The sequence below is a fragment of the Triticum aestivum genome, chromosome 4B, assembly GCF_018294505.1.
Source record: "Triticum aestivum cultivar Chinese Spring chromosome 4B, IWGSC CS RefSeq v2.1, whole genome shotgun sequence".
Classification (NCBI taxonomy): domain Eukaryota; kingdom Viridiplantae; phylum Streptophyta; class Magnoliopsida; order Poales; family Poaceae; genus Triticum; species Triticum aestivum.
The window spans coordinates 259,524,030-259,529,432 of NC_057804.1; positions in this window are offsets into that span (position 1 = coordinate 259,524,030).

Below are 5,403 nucleotides of genomic sequence, written 5' to 3' on the forward strand. Positions count from 1 at the left end.
GATAGAGGAGATGAAGAGGAAACCAATGAGCAAGAGTTTTAGAAGGCCAGTGACGCCCTGTGCGTTGACGGGGGTGCATCTCTGTACACCTCTCATCGCCGGCTCAAGAGGTGGGCACGGGAAGTCAATGCCGTGGAACCAGCGCCAGAGGCCCGGAAGCAACTCAAATGGTCTCGTACACCCATCATCTTTGACGAAGAGGACCATCCTAGCCGTACAATTGAGGTAGGGTGCTTGCCGTTTTTGGTTTCTCCAACAATTCGCAACCACAAGGTCATGAAGGTGTTGGTAGACGGCGGGGTCGGACTGAAAATCTAATTTCCCTAGCAGTTATCAGCAAGCTTCAGATAGTAGAGGAAGAGCTAGAGGTTACTGGCACATTTCAAGGAATTAATCCCGGTAGGAGTCATCCTAAGGGAAAGATCACGTTGCCAGTGAGGTTTGGGGGAGAACTGAACTACCGAAGTGCGAAGATTGTGTTTGACGTAGTTGACCTCCCCCTGTCGTACAATGGAATGTTGGACACCCGGCTCTAGCTAAATTCATGGTGGCATCCCACTTTGCCTACAACACCCTGAAGATGCCTAGGCAACTGGGAGTCCTCACCATCCCATCAGATGAGAAAGATGCCATCATTTGCATGGACAAGATGTACCGGGACGCGGTCGTGGCAGAGGCAGCGACGGTAGCAGTTCCTGCCAAGGAAAGCAAAGGAAAGAAGAAGGATTGCAGGACCTCCGGCAAAGCGTCCGGGAAGCGTGGCCCCACCGAGTGCACGGCACCCATTGACAACGTGCTAGAGTGCTCCCACGGCAAGAGATCCAAGGTTGCTGCTCTGCAAGTGAAAAAGGTCCCGGCAGGGCTAGCTGGCGTTGATGGTATTTTTACCACCACTGCCACCCTTGATGACAAATAGGAAAGCACACTCGCTGCCTTCCTGAGGGTGAATATCGATGTGTTTGCCTTGCAACCATCTGATATCCTCGGTGTTCCTAGGGAGGTAATCGAGCACCACCTTGATGTTTGCCCACATGCCAGACCTGTTAAGTAGAAAGTCTAGAAGCAGGCCTTGGAGAAGCAGCAGTTTATTGCAGAAGAGATCAAGAAGCTTGAGGCAGCTGGTTTGATCAGAGGAGTCCTACATCTCGCGTGGATAGAAAACCCAGTGGTGTTCCGGAAGGCAAACGGGAAGTGGAGGCTGTGCATTGAGTTCATAGATCTCAACAAGGCTTGCCCGAAGGACCCGTTTCCCTTGCCGCGAATTGATCAGATTGTGGATTCCACTTCAGGCTGTGATTTGCTCTCATTTCTGGATGCCTACTCTGGATATCACTAGATCTTTATGTCTGAAGAGGATGAGGAGAAGACATTGTTCATCACTCCATGTGGTGCATACTGCTTTGTTCGCATGCCATTCGGATTGAAGAACGATGGGTCCATTTTTCCAAGGGCAGTCCAGATTGGTTTTGAACCTCGACTGCATAGAAACATTGAAGTTTAGATGGATGATATATTGGTCAAAACCAAAGACAGAGCAACTCTTATCCAAGATTTGGAGGAGACGTTTGCAAATCTACACAAAATCAACTTGAAGCTCAACCCAAAGAAGTGTGTGTTTGGTGTCCCCTCCGGCAAGGTGCTTGGATACTTTGTGTCCCATAGGGGAATCGAAGCTAATCCCGACAACATCAAGGCCATTGAGCAGATCCAAGCGCCAAGGACAATTAAGGATGTGAGGCACCTGATGGTATGTATTACCGCACTTAGAAGGTTCATCTCCAAGTCTGCCGAGCGTGCCCTCTCGTTCCTCAAGATTTTTAAGAAGGCAGGTCCCATGAAGTGGACTCTCGAAGTAGATGCAGCTTTGCAAGAGTTGAAGGCCTACCTGTCTTCTATGCCTACCCTGGTTGCACCTAAACCCCAGGAGCTATTGTTGCTATACTTGGAGGCAACCAGCCAAGTGGTCAGTGTAACCTTGGTAGCACAGCGAGAAGTGAATAAGGAAGAGAGTGGGCACAGGCCGGCAGAGTCAGATAAGGATCAGAACAGCAGTGGGCACGACAACGAGAGCAACCCCAAGGACGTGGCAAGGAAGAAAGTGGTGCAACGCCCGGTGTATATTGTCAGCTCCTTGTTACAGGGGGCTAGATCGAGGTACTCTCGCACGCAAAAGTTGATTTTTGGTCTCATCATGGCCTCAAGGAAATTGCGCCACTACTTCCAAGCCCATGAGATCATGGTTGTTACTCGTTTCCCGTTCCAACGGATGCTCCGAAACCCAGAGGCCACCGGCAGGATAGTGGAGTGGGGTTTGGAGCTATCCAGCTTTGGTTTGAAGTTTGAGAGAACATCAACTGTCCAGAGCAAGGCATTGGCAGAGTTTATTGCAGAATGGACACCAACCCCTAACGGGAAGTGACAGAGACAGTTATCCCCGACAAGGAATCACCCCAAGAATGGATTATGTATTTTGATGGTGCCTTTTCCCTGCAAGGTGCAGGGGCTGGCGTGCTTCTTGTCGCCCCCTCCGAGGAGCACTTGAAGTACATCATCCAGATGCATTTTCCCGGGAAGAAGCCACAAACAATACAATAGAGTATGAAGGGCTCCTTGCCGGACTCAGGATTGTAGCCGAATTCGGAATCAAGAAGCTGACCATTCGAGGATATTCATAGTTGGTGGTGAGGCAAGTCAACAAGGATTAACAAAGTCCATTGATGGAGGCATACATCAAGGAAGTGAGAAGATTGGAGGAGCACTTTGACGGATTGCAAATAGAGCACGTACCCCGTGTGGAAAACATCATAGCTGATCATCTGTCAAAGTGTGCTATGCAGAAGCTTCCTGTGGAACCAGGGACTTTTGTTCTCCTTCTTACTCAGCCCTCTGGATCCCCAGAAACAATGGCCCAGAAGAGGAGAAAGTTGGACACCGGTAAGCCTCTCCCATTAGAGACATTCGCTCACGGCAGAGACCCTGCCGGAAACAACTCCTCGCAGCCTGTCGAGCCACCCCCTCCAGCCGGGTCCATGGACCCCGCGTACGAGGCTGGTGCTCCTACAGCAGAGGAGGTGCCACTAGTCCTCATTGCCGAGCCTCAGGCTCCAACTTGGGCAAGGCACATTGTCCGCTTCCTCCAAACTGGAGAGCTTCCACGATCAAGACGAAGCTGAAAGAGTAGCCCAGAGGGCCATTATGTATCAGTTTGTCAATGACACTCTGTACAGAAGGAGGCCCAACAGTGTGAAATTGAAGTGCGTCTACCGGGAAGAAGGAAAGGAACTGCTGGCTGAGATACACAAAGGAATGTGCAGCTCCCACATTGGATCAAAGGCATTAGTTGGGAAAGCATTCCGGCAAGGATTCTATTGGCCCACAACCCTCCAAGATACGGTCGAGCTAGTCACTAAGTGTGAAGCCTGCCAGTTCCATTCCAAGAACACCCACCTGCCTGCCCAAGTGCTTCAGACAATCCCTCTATCATGGCCATTTTCGGTCTGGGGGCAGGATATCCTCAGCCCCTTCCCCCGAGCAATCGGGGGCTATGAATTCTTGTTTGTTGCCATCGAGAAGTTTACAAAGTGCCCAGAAGTGACTCTCATGAGAAAGGTGACTGCTCAGTCAACTATCAAGTTCTTGAAAGATCTGGTGTGTCATTTTGGAGTTCTGGCAAGGATCATCATCGACAACGGCACCCAGTTCATGAGCCACGCCTTCATGCAATACGCTCATGCCCTCGGATGCAAAGTCTCATTCGCCTCAGTGGCACACCCCCGGAGCAATGGACAAGCTGAGAGGGTGAACGCTGAAGTGTTATGTGGACTCAAGACAAGAACCTTTGATACGCTGCAGAAGCACGGCAGGCGGTGGATCGAGGAGCTGCCGGTGGTTCTCTGGTCCCTCAGAGCAACACCAAACCGAGCCACCGGGCAGAATCCCTTCTCCCTGGTCTATAGGGTAGAAGCAGTTATCCCCACGGAACTCATTTTCGCGTTGCCTCGCGTACTTGCTTACGATGAAGTCATGCAAGATCAGCACCGGCGTGATGACGCTGTGCTACTCGAGGAGAACCGTCTCTGGGCTGCTACGCATGTTGCACGGTATCAGCAAGCCCTGCATCACTATCATAGTTGCAAGGTTCATGCCCGGTGTTTTGAGGAAGGTGACCTTGTCCTTAGGTGCTTTCAGTCCACCAAGGGTACACACAAGTTGTCACCAAAGTGGGAAGGCCCTTACCAGGTAGTACGAGTCACCAGACCTGGCGCAATTCATCTGGAGACCGGAAATGGCACTCTGTTGCAAAACTCATGGAATATTAAGCATCTCCGCAAGTTCTACCCGTAAGGCGCGAGGCTGTCGGGCCCTACCCGGCAGCCACCCATTTGTATAGGCCTTGCCTCAGTTGCATGTAACCCCTTGTACAAAGTCGGGGCGATGACCCCCCCCCCAAGAGAAAATAAAGAAGCGTTGAAGGGGGGGCCAACCTAGGCTGCATGCATGCATGAGCATTTCAGATCACTGCATAAGCATTTCATGAGCATCTGCATATGCATATAGATAGGATCGCATCCTTCATTCATTCTCATATGCATGGAGCTGCAGGTTCTTGCCGTGAACTTGGCTTCGACAGAGGGTTGAGAAGGTTGCCCGACACTGCGATCTCCGGCAAGCCAAAAAGAGATAAGTTCTACCTCTTGTCCATTCGTGTTCTGTAAGCTATAACTTCGGCATTAGAAAACCTCGCCGCCTCTTCTTAGACTTAGGTGCTCCCATTCCTGACTCGAACGTTGCTTTGATCAGGATGGTCGCAGTGGCCTTTGGTAAAAGGAAGTTAGTGGGGGGCTGGTCCCTTTGTCTGTAACCTGGCAGATGTGGCTCTCCAGCAGACAAAAAGGATGACCGCAAGATAGCCTACCAGGAAAACTCGTTTATTTAAACTAAAGAGGCATCCCACCTCTGCATGGACATATACATGCATGGGTTCCCGGCAAGGTTTATATTTTTCATTAGCATGCTGATACAAGTACAAGCATTACAGAACACGAACATGGAAATGAGAGATTACATTATTTGAATTAAAATTTGGCAAGTGCCTACAGATTTAGGATTGAAAAAAGATAAGTGCCCCGTGATCTCCTGTTTTCGTTTTACCTCCCCCAGGCACTGCGGTGGAAGGAGGAAAAGACGAGAAAAGTGCCCGAGCGGGAACCCATCTCGATCCCGTCTTGGCCGCCCGGAGGTGGTCGAATGAGACCGGGGCTGGCGAAGGTGTGGAGGAGAAGTGTAGGAGCGGGGCGGGGCACCCCCAACTACCCCCACCAGCGAGGAGACCCGACTTGGGCCCTGGCGGGGCCATCCGCAGGGGCTCGGTCAGGAGATCACCGGAAGAAAGGAGGAGGCGCC